Source organism: Petaurus breviceps, unplaced genomic scaffold, assembly GCF_028583685.1.
Source record: "Petaurus breviceps papuanus isolate PSGF00001 unplaced genomic scaffold, PetGlider_PUasm1.0 355, whole genome shotgun sequence".
NCBI lineage: Eukaryota > Metazoa > Chordata > Mammalia > Diprotodontia > Petauridae > Petaurus > Petaurus breviceps.
The window spans coordinates 1,275,244-1,292,673 of record NW_027186289.1 but is presented as its reverse complement, the minus strand read 5'-3'; the positions used below and the strand labels follow the sequence as shown (position 1 = coordinate 1,292,673).

The following is a 17,430-nucleotide window of genomic DNA, read 5'->3' as shown; positions in this document are numbered from 1 at the left end:
GCTTGCTGCTACAGATGCCTCCCTCAGTCTCGGACCAGGAGACTCTTCTCTTCCCAGACCAGCCCTGGGCACTGCGGTCTAGACGAAGCAGAAAACCCACTTCCTCTCTAAGCTGGCATATTAAAGCCCCCCTGCCAGAATCCCTCAGACTGACACCTCTTCCCTAGGTGGGCATCTCTCACCTCTCCCAGGTGGGCAGGTCTTGCCCAGATTTCTCCTCCTCCTCAGCCCCTTCACTTTTCCTGGGACCCAGGAACCCCTGGCCTTCTAGCCTCCCCTCCAGGGCCAGGTGTTCTCTGTCTCTGTGACCCCAGCTCCAGGTGAGAGATTTACCTGGTCCCTGTGAGAATCGTCCCGCCCCTGGGACCCCGCTTTGGAGGCAGGACCCCAAGCTCCTGCCTGGCTCCCCTCATTCCCTGAGCTGGTTCCGTACCAGATCCCAGCACTGGCTCCCCCAGAACATCCCAGGAGTCCTCCCTACCTCCTAGTCCTGCCCCCCAATCTGTTCTGCAGAAACTGAGTCAGTAGCTTGTTGCACCAGACAAGCGTGGAGCCGCAGCAGCAAGGACCTTGTGACCCACTTTCCTCCCACTCCTCTGTGGCCCCATAAAGATACTGGATCTCCCTGAATGGTGTGAACTCTACCTGAGTGAGAGAGCCGCCCTCCTATCAGACTGAATGTACCTTACTTTGGTTCACAAGTTTATGGAGCAGTGACCTGGATATTTCATCCCCACCCCACCCCCCAGGCCTGAGTCTTCATTTTAGCTCCTGTATTCACAGTGTGGGCTGTCACTTCAAGGCCATCCTTGTATTGATGGGTAGTTGTTTCTCTAACTCAGTCCTGAAGAGCTTTTCCACCCTCTCTCCCTCTCAATCCTCCCCCATCCATCCCCCAGCACCATGGGTGGGGCCATGGCCTCTGACTGCCCATCTTCTCATCTCTCACTTGGCTCCAGGACTTTGGGATTCCTGACTGACTGCTCTCCCCTCCAGTGGCTGCTCCAGTGGCTGGGGGCTCCTCTGACCCTCTCTCCCTTTGCAGCTTCTTTTCCTGTGCTGTCTCTCCATCAGAGGTCAAGGATTGTCCTTCCACCTTTGTCTTTTAATCTCTAGTCCTTAACAAGGTATCTGGCTTATTGACCTCTGACTATTATAGGCCACAGAAACTCTTAAGGGTGCTAGGTGCTACCAAAGTGGTCAAGAACAAATTTATGCGATTTAGTTCTAAGACCAAAGAAGGTATGGAAAAAAAATCTATTTTCATGATAGCTTTTCCAATATCCCTATCTAGGTGAATTCAGGTTTTTCCCAATCATTTACTGAAATAAGGGGCACTAAGGATAATAGTTGAACAGTTAGACATCCCCAGAGATGTGAGGCAATTGCAATACAAGCAAGAAGAACAAGCTGCAAGGGGGATCAAGGTAGGGAGCACAATGGGAATACAGAGAAATGAAGTAAAAATAAGCTAATACTGTAACAAGATATAAAGAACCAGTCTTGGTTATGAAAAAGGAATTCCCAGGGAGGGAGCAGTTCTTGTGAAGGCCTGGTCTGGACTCTTGGGAAAGCCATCTGCATCTGATGTCGTTTTCTTCAGGTCCTCAGGAACAGGGGTATTCTTTTGGATGCCACAAGCTGGAGTACTCAGACAGACCTGACTGGGGCTCCCAGGAACATATGATTTGATACCAAAGGCACATAGAAACAGTTCAGTTTCCCAGCCATGGAAGGCTAGGTTCAAACAGGAAGTAGAATGAATGGTCCAGGTTTCTAGCCACACAGCGCTAGGCTCAAATAATGCAAATAGGTTTTTTCCCCCAGTTTTGCAAAATTGCATAATTACATTAAGTCAGAAACAGATTAAACTACTTAGGTGGCTCACAATATACTACTTTTGGGAAGGGAGATTACATGTCACTAAGATCACCAATAAAACTTACAAATGAACCATCCAAATGAACAGAATCTTTATTACCAATGTTGATTAACATCAGTTCCTTGTATCCCAGTGACCTATTCCCAATATTCATTTAAACAGCACTTTTTTGAATCATAGATGTCTCATGGAATTATACAATTTTAAAAGGGAGTTCTGCTTCTCTGGTTCAGATATAGAGGTTCCAAGATAATTCTGACTTAATATAAATTAGTACAATCACTTAAAGTTGGTTCCACATTTTTAAACTTCAGAGAATTTTCAGTTTATTTATTATTTGTTATTTCCATCCTTACCTAAATCCTGTACCTGGTATAGGAATCCTTTAAAATGTGAAGATCTATCTCTAAGATGAGTTCATCTGCCTTTCAAAATGATCAAACACATACTTTAATAAAGAAGAATAATTACACTGTTACCATTCCCTTACACAGTTTTTGTGCAAAAATCCAAACTTTTGATCTTATTACCAAACATGCTTAAAGCTTGAATTTCCATAACAGAAAAGTTTTAGAAGCCAATCTTATACATCTGTATATACTTCTTAGGGGAATCAGTCTGATCCTGTTGCTTTTCTCAAAAATTGCTATTCCTTTTACTTGGTCTAGTCATTTCCTCCTTTGAAGGATTTTATCTCTATATTTATCTATTTATTTGGCCATGAATATAACTTCTTGATAAATTTGCTATAAAAGAGAAAGAGGGCAATGTCATATAGCTTACCAGAAGGAAAACTTCCTTAGCTGTGTTTGACTCCAGGCATGAGTTATCTCTGATAGGCAATCATATAGCCACTAGTTGCTGAAAGCAGGGCTTAGGCATAGGTGGGGATTTTCCTTCCCAGAAAGGAAAAAGGCACAATTTGGAAAATAGAGTTGAAGATTCTACCTAGGCACTGTCCAAGGTTGTCTTCAACACCTTTCCCAGGCACAGTCATCCACCTTTAGCAGTTCTTAGCCTGCAGTCCATGCCATTCCATTATAGGCTATTATGACAACTATCCCTGTAATTAAAGCTTTAAACAATAATAAATTGCAGTCCCCAAAAGTCTTAAATAGCAAATAAATCTAGACTAGTATCCTTCAGATAAGGCCAGCTAAAATTTGATTGAACTATTAATTATACAATCAAATTACAAATTTTTCTGCCTTCTAAAAATACTTCTTCACACTCTCAACATACTTAAACCCTATAATACTAATACAAAGGTATCCAGACCACTATCTAGAGACAGGAGGGGCTTGAATAACCCCATTTATCCCTAAACCTTCTTATCTGCCTTCCATATTTCCAATCAAACCTTTATTGATCTTTCCAAGTCTCTCAAACCCATTATCTAGATTATTCAGCTTTCCTTTACCCTGTTCACCATCAAACAAGATAGCTCACAAGTTATTATTCTTTTACTAACATAACTCTGCCTGTAATCCTAATTAAAAAAAATATGTCATATATTCTTCCCTAATTATACTCAGTCTGGAAGAGTGAGATACTTCAGGAATCTATTTTTTTTACTTATACATTCAATTACAAATGTTAACTTTTGCTTATGCCATGCAATAACCACAAATTCAGATCAAAAAAAGAAAGATCTTTTCTGCTTTACAAATTATTGCATCAGGTTAACAATAACTCATCTTGGAAATTTACTAAGCCTTCAAAAATTATCACACAAAACTTTTCAAAACATCTTTCCTAAAAGTATTTTCCTTTCTTTAAAAACAGTTTGAATTTATCCTGGTATTAAGAGGAATAATTACTAAACCTTTATGAAAGAAAAATTAATTGGAAAGTTTTAAATGATATCTTTCTTTTTCACCTCAAAGGAAAAAAAACCTTTAAAACTGGAATTCATTAAACTAAGTTAGTGTCCTTGAGTAACATAAATTCCTAAGGTACTATACAGAATTCCTAGATCACAGTCAGTGCTTTTTAAAAGCTACTGCTTTTAGGATCCCTTTAAGCAATGGGATTGTTGCCTGCACTTGCAGCACCAACTGAAACATGGGAGCTTGAATGATGAGTTCCTTGGTCAGGTGGAGATTGCATGCCAAGCAAATCTCAAAAAAGCATCTGAGGGTTCAGGTTTATGTACTATAGCTAAATCACTTACATCATATTTTCTCATGGGAAACTTCATGTTGTTTGCTACATGAGGCATCTAGCTTGCAACTTTGGGGAGGGCATTCCCTTGGGACACTTCCCTGCTTTCTTATCTCATGCATCACTACTTTATCTATAGTGCTCAAGCAGTCTGTGTTTCAGGGATGTTCCAAGCCTCCCTTGCAAGGAGGGGGGTGGCAGGGCTGAGTAACAGGGGGTGGTGAGTCAACATCCTGAGATACTGGGCCTAGGTGGGTGGAAACAGGCTCAGGGGGGGTCCTTGTCCTGAATACACGCCCATGGCATACCCCTCAGAGCTAACCCTGGACATTGCCCCCCTCATGGGATGACAGGGATTCCATTTAGCACCTTTCTTTCTCAAAGGTAAACTTGTCCTGCTGTAAAAGCCAATTGTTAGGAATCCCTTCTACTTATTTCACATAGATTTGCAACTTCTCAGCAAGCCAGGTTCATGGTTTAGGAAATACAAGTTCTTTTCCTGGGGCTGATACTGGTGCCTGAACCTGCCACTCCCATACATAGAGTAATCAATTAACAATTTTAGGTTTTAGCATTAAAACAATATCTTATACATTTCATAAATGAGATCAAAACAATCTTAACTGAAACTTTCTTTTAAACAAAGAGAAACGTGGAGGCTTATGATTTCCCAAATTACAATACCTTAAAATTGTACAACACATGGTCAGACTACCTCATTTATCATTTTTCTGTTCCTCTGACAGTATAATTCTCAATTTAACAGCTTTTAGACTGTATAAGAGAAACTGCTTCTGTTAAAACTAGATAACAACTGAATTCACAATTATTATGTTCTTAAATTTAAACTTTGAAATCAAAACCAATTAATTAACAATCTGGTGAACAATCAGCTGGATGTGCTTTTCAAATTGTTTTACACAGACTAAACTTTCTTAGTGTCACACAGCCAATCAACTTATCACTAGAAATCACTTACATTCTGGAAACATTCAAATTAACACAAATACATCTTTAAATGGGGCAAAGTTGAAAATCACATCCCTATAGTTTTCTTTCAGGGTTTGTCATTTGCTCAATAAGCAGAAATACCTTTCCAATTCACTTTGAACAGAATCATTCATCTCATCATTAATAATGTGGAAACTAGGGCTGCTAGGTGGCACAATGAATAAAACACTAGGCCTGGAGTCAGGAGGACCTGAGTTCAAATCTGGCCTCAGACACTTAAAACAAGAAAACTAGCCATATGACCTTGGGAAAGTCATTTAACCCCAATCGCCCTCCAAAAAAAATTGAAAAATAATAAAAAAAATAATAATGTGGAAACTAAAACTTTAAATCGTTACATATTTTCGTAGTAGCCAAAATTTTAAATGAAATATCAGCAGTATATGTGTAAATACACACGTGTGTGTGCATGTGTGCATGCATGTATTTTTTATGGTGCGCTCCTCTTCCCCAGTTGAAACCTGTAGGGATTGATTCACACTCTTTACATGTATCTTTGTGTCCTGACCACACAGTCTGCCTTCATAAACGCTTGAGGAATGGTTAGTGGAAACATCCCCCGCCTTGTGCGATTTTCCATTAAAAGGGAAAGATAACATTTAAATTGAAATAACTAAATATGTGGATGAGAAGGGAAATTTAACCTAGAAGGGAGGCTCAACCATCTGGAGCCATCTGGAACACTTTCAATGCAGGGAAATTTAAAATTGCTAAGAAAATTCGCCCTCAAGGGAGGAGACTCACTGTTACTTCCTGTACTTCTGGGATCCTCCATTAGCTTTCTCTGCTCACTGAACCTCAACACTTCCACTGGGCTGCTGTCAGAAGCTGTGCTCATCTGCTGGGCTGCTGGGCTGCTGGTCTCCTGGGGTTCTGAGCTCCTGGACTCCTGTTCTGCCGGGCTAGTGCTTGAATCTGCTCCACTGGGACACTATCTTCCAGCCTCTGGTTGCCTCTGAATTTATAACCCAGGTGTTCACAGCCCTGGCTCCTCCACCCTGTCAGGCAGGATATCACCACAAGGAGAAATGAGCTCCTTGTCTCTACTCTGATTCACAAATGCTCAGGAACAAAGTCCCGAGAGGGAAGAGACTTACTCTTACTAGTTTTCAATTTCTCTAATTCAAGAGTGGAAGGAGGCTGGCATTGGAGAGGGTAAGGAGAGAAATTTCTGCCTTCAGGGACCCCTCCCAAAGGGAGGCTACCTCCTGCCATCTTGGCCACAATAGCCACGGGAGTTTCGTTTTACCACAAAGAGCCCAAGGCATGGAAAGTGTACTAGGAGCATATTTTCCCTCCTTATAAACAAAAAGAGAAATTTATTTCCACCCAAAATCTGACATCACTTGAAATCATCATAGTATATGATTACTATGGAAGAGATGTTAATGTATTAAATTGTTGTTGATATCTAGCCTGCCCTTTATCAAAGTAAACCCCTTTCTCTGATGGCAATCAAGAAAATCAGGCCATTGATACTTCTCCAAGACTCTGGAGACTTTCCTACCTGTGACTTGATCTGTTCCCCTCATGGAGGCAGGAGTGAGTGAGAAATTTTATCTCCCTTTGCCCCATCAGCCATGGTGTCCTTTTGTCATCCCCAGAGTGCTCCTACATTCATGACTCACATGACTCCTAGAACCAGAGAATTGTTCCCCACCTTCAAAAAGAAGCTTTCCTCCATGTTGGAAGAGGAAGAAAAGGAACCTAGGGGCTGGAGGATGACATTGACATAACTATTGTGTCTTGGAGGACCTTGAGAAAACTGAATTAATTCCCAATATCTTTGCAATCTCTTTAAGAAGTGGAGACCTTTCAAAAACAAGGAAACCTCAAGAACAAAGTTAAAGGCGGCTTCACTTTTTTTTTTTTAGCATTCCTTTTTTATTTTTACACCAGAATTTCTGAAATAGCTTGCTAACTGATCTGCCTATCTCCATTCATCCTTTTCTATTCAATCTTTTGGTCTTCTTCAGCCAATCTACTCTTCCAAAAGTGCCCATTTCTGTATGCCTTGGGCAGCTTCACTTCTAAGGATTCTTTTCCTTCTTGAACCTTTCTTGTGAGCCTGATGGGGTGCAGGCTCTGGGAAATCCCTAGAATCTTCCCAATTGTTGAGGCATTTGCCTGAGGGCAAAAGCTTTTCATTATTACTAGGCTCAAATCTGTTACTCTTGACCTAACCAAGCCCTCCAGTGTTTTAATGGCCAGAAAAGTAGTACTTTCAGCTTATTTCAGCAATCAAGTGCATTTTAAAATCTCCTTTGATTCTACCAAGTTGGAAATAGTACACATTGTGTTGCCCTTAAAAAGGCTAAGGGAGGTTAGAGACCTTCCCTGCCCTTTAAAGACCTATGGTCATCACCTGAAGTCCATGGTGAGAGTAGTTTGCCAAAATAGAGGAGCAAGAAAAGAGGAACAGGAAGGGTGGAAGAGGAAGGAGCAAAGCAGAAAAAAGCTGAAGCATGAGCTGGCACCAAGCAGAAGTGGGAGGGAGCATGCTAGGGATGTTGGCACTCTGTTCTGTCTGTCTTAATGTAACTTTGTCAGAATGAAGCATTCTGTCTGGTGAAAGAGGACCTTACTGCTGATACATGAGCCTTGAAAAAAAGACTTTACTTCTCATAGAGAAGCATTGAAACAGGACTTCAGTGCTGTTACAGAAGTCCTGGGTCTTTACTGTTGACTTTTCTTTAATTTCTCAGACTGAAGCTTTTGTTTTATGATTTGTGTTACTTTGTCAGACTTCTCCTCCCACACATTGCCCTGGTTATCACTTGGGCAACTATGCCAGGGGGTAGAAAAGCTGTATGCAAGTTTCTTGTGTTGTTTCTTTTGCTTTCTCTTAACTAAAGGTACAATAACTCCTTATTCTACCACCTGAGACCCTCCAGCTTGCTCTTCTGAAGAACACTAACACTGTGGTTTGGAAAAATTCTCACACAAACCAGTCATCAACTCCCTTTTCTTCTGAGCTTTCTCCTCCAGCAGCTTATCTCTGCTTTCATATATAACACGATAACTTGATATCAAGGCCCAGCCTCTCCTACAAATCCCTGCCAATTCTTTCCCTGGTTCTATTGGTATTCCTTGCCAAAATCTTTCCAAATTTCTGGGTTCTCCCTTCTGTACCTTCACTTCCCACTTTTCACAGAGCCCTGTGCTTTTAGCCTATTCTCTTTCTGGGGAGGAATAAGGTAAATCCTCCCATGCTGGGATATCCATTTCTCTCTCTAAAGCATACCTGCCTCCAAAGAGAGGTGTGATATTTTGTGAACTCATTGTCTTCTGCCAAACATAATGGCAATCCAATATTCATAGTACCCATAGTGGCTAAGGATAAGCTGATGTAGTTGTGAATCACAAAATGTAACAGTCTCTCCACATGGAGGACAGAACCAAAGAATTTATTCAAAAACCAGAAAATATAATCCCTAAACCAGAAAGCCAAATTCATCATAGCAACCAAAAATTAGTATGCATAAACAATGTAGCAAAAAATAAACATTTCCAAGACTTCTTTCTGGAAGGCCTTCAAAACAAAACAGGTCCAGGCAAGCAAAAATGCCCCCCTCTCACTCATGCTGTTCGCTCAGCCTCCTTCTTGTTCCACCCTTCCAGGAAGCTCTTCCCCCTGTGGGCTACATGTGATTACATTTGGCCTATTAAGGGCTGGGAAGGTCTTCAAATTCCCTTAGGCCTATTAAAGGTCCTGGAAGATCTTCAAATCCCCATTACCATTACATAGGACCCCATACAACGATACAAAAAGAGATATTACAACAAAGCTTGAAGAAAATGGAATGTATTATTTTTCGTATTTCTTGACTGGTGAACAGTTTACGAATAAATAAGATAGAGAGCAGTTTGAGGTATAAAATAGACTATTTTGATTACATAAAATTAGAAAGGCTTTCTACAGATTAATGTAGCCATGGTGAGAAGGAAGGCAGAAAATTTGAGAAAAATTTATAGACAGATTCTCAGATAAAGGTCTTGTGTGGGATGAAAAGCCCCATAAAATTAAATCAAGAACACGGAAGTTTCTTAGGATAAGACCAGGAAATGTTATTCTCTTCCCCCTGGAAGAAGAAGGAGGGCTTCCCCATGACTGGTCATGAGGAAGGGGTATGCAATGTGTGTCTAACAGAGTTTTTAAACCCTAATACAGCAGGGTCATATTTCCCCCATTGTCCCTCATTCCCATTGCTTGGGGGGGGGGGTGAGCTTGGGCAGTCCCTGACTCCCACTGGCCAGTAGGAGGGACCCACAGAGGCGGGAAAGTAGACAAAGGTCTGAAGCTAGGTGGGGGTCAAAAGACTCCTAAAAGGGTTTGCTGCTGATTGACAGCAGCAATGAAGGAGGAAGAGGGAAGTCAACCATCCTGAGAAGTTTTCACTCACCACAGTCTCACCTCTTCTTTTTACCCTCTGAAAACTTTTCATATGACTGCTTATCTTCCCAAGATGGGGGCTTCAGCAAAGAAGAAATTCTATTAAAGGCTAGGTCCCGATTCTTGGGAAAGCTGTCTGCATCTGATGTCATCTTTTTCAGATCCCTTGGTTCAGAGAAGGGGGTAATCTTCAGATGCCTAGAGTTCATATACACAAGCTGGCAGAGCCAGACAGACCTGACAGGGTTCTCAGGAACATATGATTTGACACCAAAGGTACATATAAAGGTCCAGTTTCCCAGCCATGCAAGGCTAGGTCTAAACAGTATAATCAAATTGTTTAGTTTTCTTAGCCACACAGGGCTAGGCTCAAACAATACAATAAACTTTTCACGCAATTTTACAAAATTACATGATTACATAAAGTCAGGTACAGATTAAATTTCTTAGATGGCTCACAATATATACTAGCTTTCAGAAAAGTGATTACATGTCACCAGGATAACCAAGAAAACTTACACACAAACGATATAAATTAACAGAATCATTATTACCAATGTCAATTAACATCCAATTCCTCGTATCCCAGTGACCTATTCCCAATATTCATTTAAACAATACTTTTGAATCCCAGATACCTCATATAGTTACACAATTCAAAAAGGGAGGTCTGCTTCTCTGGTTCATATCTAGAAGATACCAGATAATTCTGACAATATAAATTAGCACAATCACTTAAAAATTAGTTCCACATTTTGAAACTTCAGAGAATTTTCAGTTTATTTATTTTTGGTTATTTCCATCTTTCCTAAATCCTATACCTTGTATAGGAATCCTTTAAAATGCAAAGATCTATCAAGAAAAAAAATGATTTCATTTGCCCTTTTTAAAATTATCAGACAGATGCTTTAATACAGAAATATTAATTTCACTCTTGTTACTATCATATACAGTTCTTGTGAAAAATCCAAACCTTTGATCGTGTTCCCAAACATGCTCAAAGCTTAAATTCTCCTAAGAGGCAATTTTTGCAAACCAATCTTATACATCTCTATACAGTTTTAGAGGAATCATCTAAGTCTGGTCCTGCTGCTCTCCTCAAACTTTACTATTCTATTCAATTAGACATCTCTTGCATTACATTTTTGCCTTATTACTAGTCATTTACTCCTTTGAAGGATATTATCTCTATATTTATTTATTCATTTATTTGGCACTGAATATTATTTCTTAATGAATTTTCTATAAAAGAAAAGGGGGGAAAATGTCATAAATCTTGCCAGAAGGAAAACTTCCTTAGCCTGTTTGATTCCAGGCATGAGTCATCTGCATTCAGAGAGCCCCTTGGTGCTGAAAGCAGGGCTTTGGCATACTTGGGTGGAAATTTTTCCTTTTGAGAAAGGAAAGGGAATAGTTGGGAATAGATTTGAAGATCTCACCTGGGCAGTGTCCAAGGTTGTCTCCAAAGCTTTTCCCAGGCACCAAACATCCCCCTTTAGCAGCTCTCAGCCTGTGGCCCCTGCCATTCCATTACTGGCCTTTATGAAAACAATTGCTGTAATCAAGTCTTAAAATAATAGTAAAATTTCCAGTCCCCCAAATTCTTGCTTTTTGGGGGGGGGGCAAAATTCTTAAATGGGAAATCAATACAGACTCGTATCCTTCAGGTAGGGCCATCTAAAATTTGATTGCGCTACTAATTATAAAATCAAGTTACAAATATTTCCGCTTTCCATATTTCTAATCAGACTTTTATTAGCTTTCCAAATTTCTCAAACCCATTATCCAGATTATTCAGCTTTCCTTTACATTTTTAACCAGAAAATAAGATAGCTCATAAGTTATTATCCTTTTTACTAACATACCTGTTTTACACTGGAATCCTAGTTTCCTGGAAAGTTTGTTTATTCTACCCTAATTGTACTCAGTCTGGAAGAGTGAGATACTTCTTGAATTTAAATCTTCACTCATATGTTCAAATAGAAATGTTAACTTTTGCTTATGCCACTCAATAACCACAAATTCAGATTAAAAGATCAAGATCTTTTCTGCTTTACAACCTATTGCATTAGTTTTAACAATAACTCATCATTTCTTTAAAAAGTTTGAATTTATCCTTATGTTAAGAGAAATAATCACTAAACCTTTATGAAGAAAATTAATTTGAGAAGTTTTAAATATCTTTCTTTTCCTTTAAACAATAATAAACCTTTAAAATCAGAATGCTTTTTTTATCATATGCTTTATAAATTTATAGTTTACATCATTCATTTCCACAAGATTATGGGTTACAAATTTTCTCCCCGTTTTTCCCCTACCCACCACCCCAAAATAGCAATCCCACTGGATATCCCCTCCTGCAATCTTCTCTCTCCCATATCTTCTCTAATACCCCCTCCAACTTTCCAGTATATTCCAAATATATATATAACATTTGATTTTTAAAACTTTGAATTCCAGATTCATTCCCTTCTTCCCTTGTCACCCAACCTTACTGGGAAGATAAGCAATTCAGTATAGGTTGTACATGTGTAGCTATGCAAAACATTTCCATAGTAGATATATTGTAAAAGACTGACTATATTTCCCTCCCTCCTATCCCATCTCCCACATGTTCTATTCTCTACTTTGATCCTGTCCCTTTTCAAAAGTGAGTGCTTCCAACTTCCCTTTCCCCCAGCCTGCCCTGCCTTCCATCATCCCCCCCTTCATCCCATTTCTCCCCACTCTCCTGTAGGGTGAGACACCCTATTTAGAGTGTATGTCGTTCCCTCCCTAAGCCAAATTCAATGAGATTCCCTTTCGCCTTCCTATTCTTCCCCTCCATTGTAACCATTTTCCCTTGCCTCTTCTATATGAGATAGTTTACCCCAATCTGCTCTCCCCATATCCTCTCATTATATTCCTCTCTCACCTCTTAATTTCACTTTTTAAGTATCATCCCTTCCCATTAAACTGGTCCTGTGCCCTCTGTCTATGTATACCTGTACACATATATACACACACTCACATATGTATTCATATGCCCATATACTCTCCTATAAAGACATATATATGTATGTGTGTGTGTATACACACACACATTAATATTCCCTTCAATTTTTCTCATACTGAAAAAAGTTTGATCAGCTACAATTATTGTTTTTCCATGTAGGAATGTTAATAGTTCAACTTTGATAAGTTCCTTATGATTTCTTTTCCCTGTTTAGCTTCTCATGCTTCTCTTGCTTCTTGTATCTGAATGTCAATTTTTCTATTCAACTCCAGTTTTTTCATGAAGAATACTTGAAAGTCATCTATTCCACTGAAAGACCATATTTTCCCCTGAAACGATACTCAGTTTTGCTGGGTAGGTGATTCTTGGTTTTAATTCCAGCTCCTTTGACTCTGGAATATTATATTCCAAGCTCTTAGATCCCTTAGTGTAGAAGCTGCCAGATCCTGTGTTATCCTGATTGTGTTTCCACAATATTCAAATTGTTTCTTCCTGGCTGCTTGTAATATTTTCTCCTTGATCTGGGAACTCTGGAACCTGGCTATAATATTCCTAGGAGTTTTCTTTTTGGGGTTTTTTCCAAGAGTTGATGGGTGAATTTTTTCAATTTCTATTTTGCCCTCTAGTTCTAGGCTATCAGGGCAATTTTCCTTGAGAATTTCTTGAAGGATGATTTCTAGGCTCTTTTTTTATCATGGCTTTCAGGTAGTCCAATAATTTTAGATTATCTCTCCTGTATCTATTTTCCAGGTCAGTGTTTTTTCCAATGAGATGCTTCATATTGCCCTCTATTTTTTCATTTGTTTGGATCTGTTATATAGTATCTTGATTTCTCATAAAGTCATTAGCTTCCATTTGCTCCAATCTAATTTTGAAGGAATTATTCTCTTTAGTGAATTTTTGAAATTTTTTTTCTATCTGGGTAACCAGACTTTTTAAGGCATTCTTCTCATCATTGACTTTTTGAGACTCTTTTGCCATTTGAGTTAGTCTTTTTTTTAAGGTGTTATTTTCTTCAGTCAGGTTGTTGACTCTCATTTCATAATTTTCTTGCATCAATCTCATTTCTCTTCCCAATTTTTCCTCCACTTCTCTTATTTAGTTTACAAAATCCTTCTTAAGGTCCTCTATGGCCTGTAACCAGCTTGTATTTTTCTTTTAAGTTTTTGGTGCAGGAGTTCTGCCTTCACTCTCTTCCTCCTGTTCCATCCTTTGATCCTTTTTGTCCCCAAAATAGGAGTCTAATGTTGGATTCCTCTGTTTGCTTTGTTTCCCTCGTTTTCTCATTTTACCACTCAATTCCTTGACTTTTGGGCTTTTTGCCACAGTAGGACTCTGCTACCAGACAGGTAAATGCTCAGGTGCCGAAGGTATTAGTTGGGTGCCCTCTCTGAAGCCTCCACACTCTCTGGCAAGCTGATCACACACCCCAGGACCTCCACCCTAGACCACAATCCAGATCTAAGCAGGTTAAAGCAAGAGCAATTACTCCTCAGACTGGTAGCTTGGTTCCCCTACAGTCTACAGCCAGGAGCTGAAGCTGCCATGTGGCTGTGGCTGTATGGACACAGCATCTAGTGGCTTCTCCTTCCAGGGGATAAAGGCTGACCACACTCCCAAATTCAAAGATCCCAAAGTAAACACTGCACTGACCTCTCACTTTGTCCTTAGCATCTATGGATTGATAATTCTGGAAACTGCCACAGCTACTAGTGATTTGAAGTCCCTCCAGCTGGTGGTTGGTCAGGCCTGCCCTGGGGCTAAAATCTCCGGCTAGTTCGGGGCTGGGGTTGGCACCCAGAGCACTGTTCTGGCTACTCCCTGCTGGCCTGCCGGGCTGTCCTCAGCAGGAGGTTAGCTTCTCTGTGGCATTTTGTGGGTTCTGTAGCTCTCAAGTTTGTTCAGAGTCACCTTTTACATGAATTGGATGTGGTGGGAGCCGGAGCCCAGTGGAGGTCCTGTTTCTACTCCACCATCTTGACTCTAAAATCAGAATTCTTTAAACTTGGTGTACAATATTCTTAAATGACATACATTCTTAATGTATTATACAGAATTTCCAGATCACAAATTTGCAATCTTAGAGATATGACAACAATATAACAATGAATTTCAAATGACTTATAAATTGATAGATCTTATCACTCTCGGCATCCAAAAACCACTTCAAAGTTAGATAATGATGTTGTATACATCACATGCCAGTTATTAAACCTTTTACAATCATTATATCATTTTAATCCCATAATACATTATTTTTCCCTTCACAAATTCAGAAAACAGGTTAAACAATGATAAAATACATTTTAGCAACTGGAACAGAGAAGTTCAGAGCTTCCCTGTGCAGTTAGGTGAGGCTACTGCCAGTCTGTGAACACCATCACCACAATTCTCCCACGTTCTCCTCTCCCAACTGATCTGGAATGAGAAGGGTTAACAAAACTTCTGGTTGCTTAAAGACAGATCTCCACGTTGCTGAGGTACTCCAGCAATCCCATTAACCAGTTTCCGATTTTGTAATGATTAATTCCCAGATACACCAAGATGCTTTAGCTATGTCTAACTTTCATTATAATTCTAGGCTGGCCAGCCCAGAAAATACAAGGAAAGGAGTTTTACAGATTTGTTTGAACAGTTTTAGGTTTTAGCATTAAAACAATATTTTATTAAGTTTCATAGCAAAACAATCTCAACCGAAACCCCCTTTATAAACAAAGACAAACAAATATTGTAAAAATTTGTTTTTTGGAGGCTTAAGATTTCCCAATTTACTGTATTTCAAAATATTACAACCCATGGTCAGTGAGTCCCATTCCTCATTATTCTATTCCTCTGACAATATAGCTCTTAGTTTAATACAACTATTTACCAATTATTATGTTCTTAAATTTAAACTTTGAATTCAAAAGCAATTAATTAACAATCTGATGACCTTAATTTAGTCATTTTCAAATTACTTACAATTATGTCAGCAAAATACCCTAACGTAATATAAATTCTCAAAATATTATATATATATACATATATATATATATATCACATACATACAAATTAACATACATAACTATATCCCTAGGTGAAACAGACTTGAAAAATCATTGTACAAAGTTCATAAGAACTTTAGGGTACTTACAAGCTTCTGAGTAATAATAAGAAAAAAATTGTTTTTAACACAATTCATAATTTTACCGAATTACATAATTTAGAAATGTACAATGTTCCAAACATTATGTATTTAAAACTTTAAAACAGAGGTACGGGCAGGTAAAGTAGTTTTGAGAATTAAACTGGACCTTTGAGATCACCAAGGAAAATAGTATAGAAGGAGAAGAGAAGAGTACCCAGGATAAAAGCTTGAGGGACACCTATGTGTGGTTCAAGGGTATACTCAGAAGGACAATCCAGCAAGAGATAAAGAAGGGGTCACAGAAGTAGGATGAAAAGCAAAAAAGAAGGGTGTCCCAAAAACCTAGAAAGAAGAAAATATGAAGGAGAGGGATCAAAAGTGGTTTATTGCTTTGTTTTGTTTTCTGAGTCAGTAAGCATTTATTTAGCACTTACTGTATGTCAAGAACTGTGTTAAACATTGAGAATGCCAATAAAAGCAAAAGAAAGATGGTCCCTGCCCTCACTTAGCTTATATTCTTTTTAAAAATTTTTCAAATGCTTTATTAACTTCTGATTTACATCATTCATTTCCACCAGATTTTGAGTTACAAATTTTCTCCCCATTGTTCCCCTACCCACCGCTCCAAAATAGCAGTCCCACAGGATATCACCTCTTCCAATCTGCTCTCTCCCATGTCTTCTCCCATACCCCCTTCAACTTTTCCAGTAAGGCATGGTGGATCTCTATGCCCCAGTGTCTGTATATCTTATTTCCCAATTACATGTAAAATAGTATTAATAATAGTATATATATGTATTTTTTTAAACATTTGATTTTAAAACTTTGAATTTCAGATTCATTCCCTTCCTTCCTTGTCACCCACCCTTACTGGGAAGATAAGCAATTCAGTATAGGTTGTACATGTGTAGCTAATACAAAACATTAGCATAGTGGGGGGTGGTGTTAGCTTTTCTGTGTCATTTTGTGGGTTTTGCAGCTCCCAAGTTTGTTCAGAGTCCCCTTTTACACGGATTGAGGAAGGCGGAAGCCAGAGCAGCGGGAGGTCCTGCTTCTACTCCTTCATCTTGACTCTGCTTCTGAGTAGCCAATTTTCAAAGGAAGAAATGACAGTTACCAATGATTATAAGAAAAAAATCTAAGCCAATTGTTAATAATTAGAAAGATTTTCAGCTGGGTAAAGGTGGTAAGAAAACGAGTGTCACAAATATCGTAATTGTTTTTGTTAATTTTGTATTTGTTACAAGAGCTTTATATATTTTTTTTCCTGTCACAGAGGTGAGATCACTGGAGGAGGAAATAAATGCAAATTTTTTAAGAACCTGAGCAAAAAATATTCCAAATCAATAATTATTTAACTGCAAATTAAATCAATATTCAGGCTCCACTTGACCCCATCCAAGTGAAAAAATGAGAAGAAAAGATATTAGAAGTGTAGGAAGAGAAAACAGATTCATCAGTTTCCTGGTGAAGCTGTGAAGTTCTCTCCCAAATCACAAAAACATTGACTCAGTGACACCACTAGAGGGCGTATACTTTTCAAGATAGCAAAGGAACCCAAGTGTACAAAGATAATGGTACCAGCTCCTTTTGGTAGGTCCAAGACCTAGAAAGTAAGAGGTGATGTCCTACAATTAATGAGGCAAAAACTGAACAAATCCTGGTGTGTGAATGTTATGGATCAACAACATGCCATGGAACCCAGGCCATTTCAGTGAAACCTGGGACAGTCGGATGGGCCAGTGCAGACTCCAGGGAGTGTTCCATAACATACAACATGGTGAAGGCCAACACCTTGCAAGGGAAGAGGTCCCACTTCTTATCATCGTAACGGGTATATCAGATGTAATAAGATCTAT

General features: G+C 39.1%; 1 pseudogene; it reads left to right on the top strand.

The window, feature by feature from the left end:
• Positions 1-17,430, top strand: part of LOC138168138 (zinc finger protein 665-like) — a 552,079-nt pseudogene that overhangs the window by 507,399 nt on the left and 27,250 nt on the right.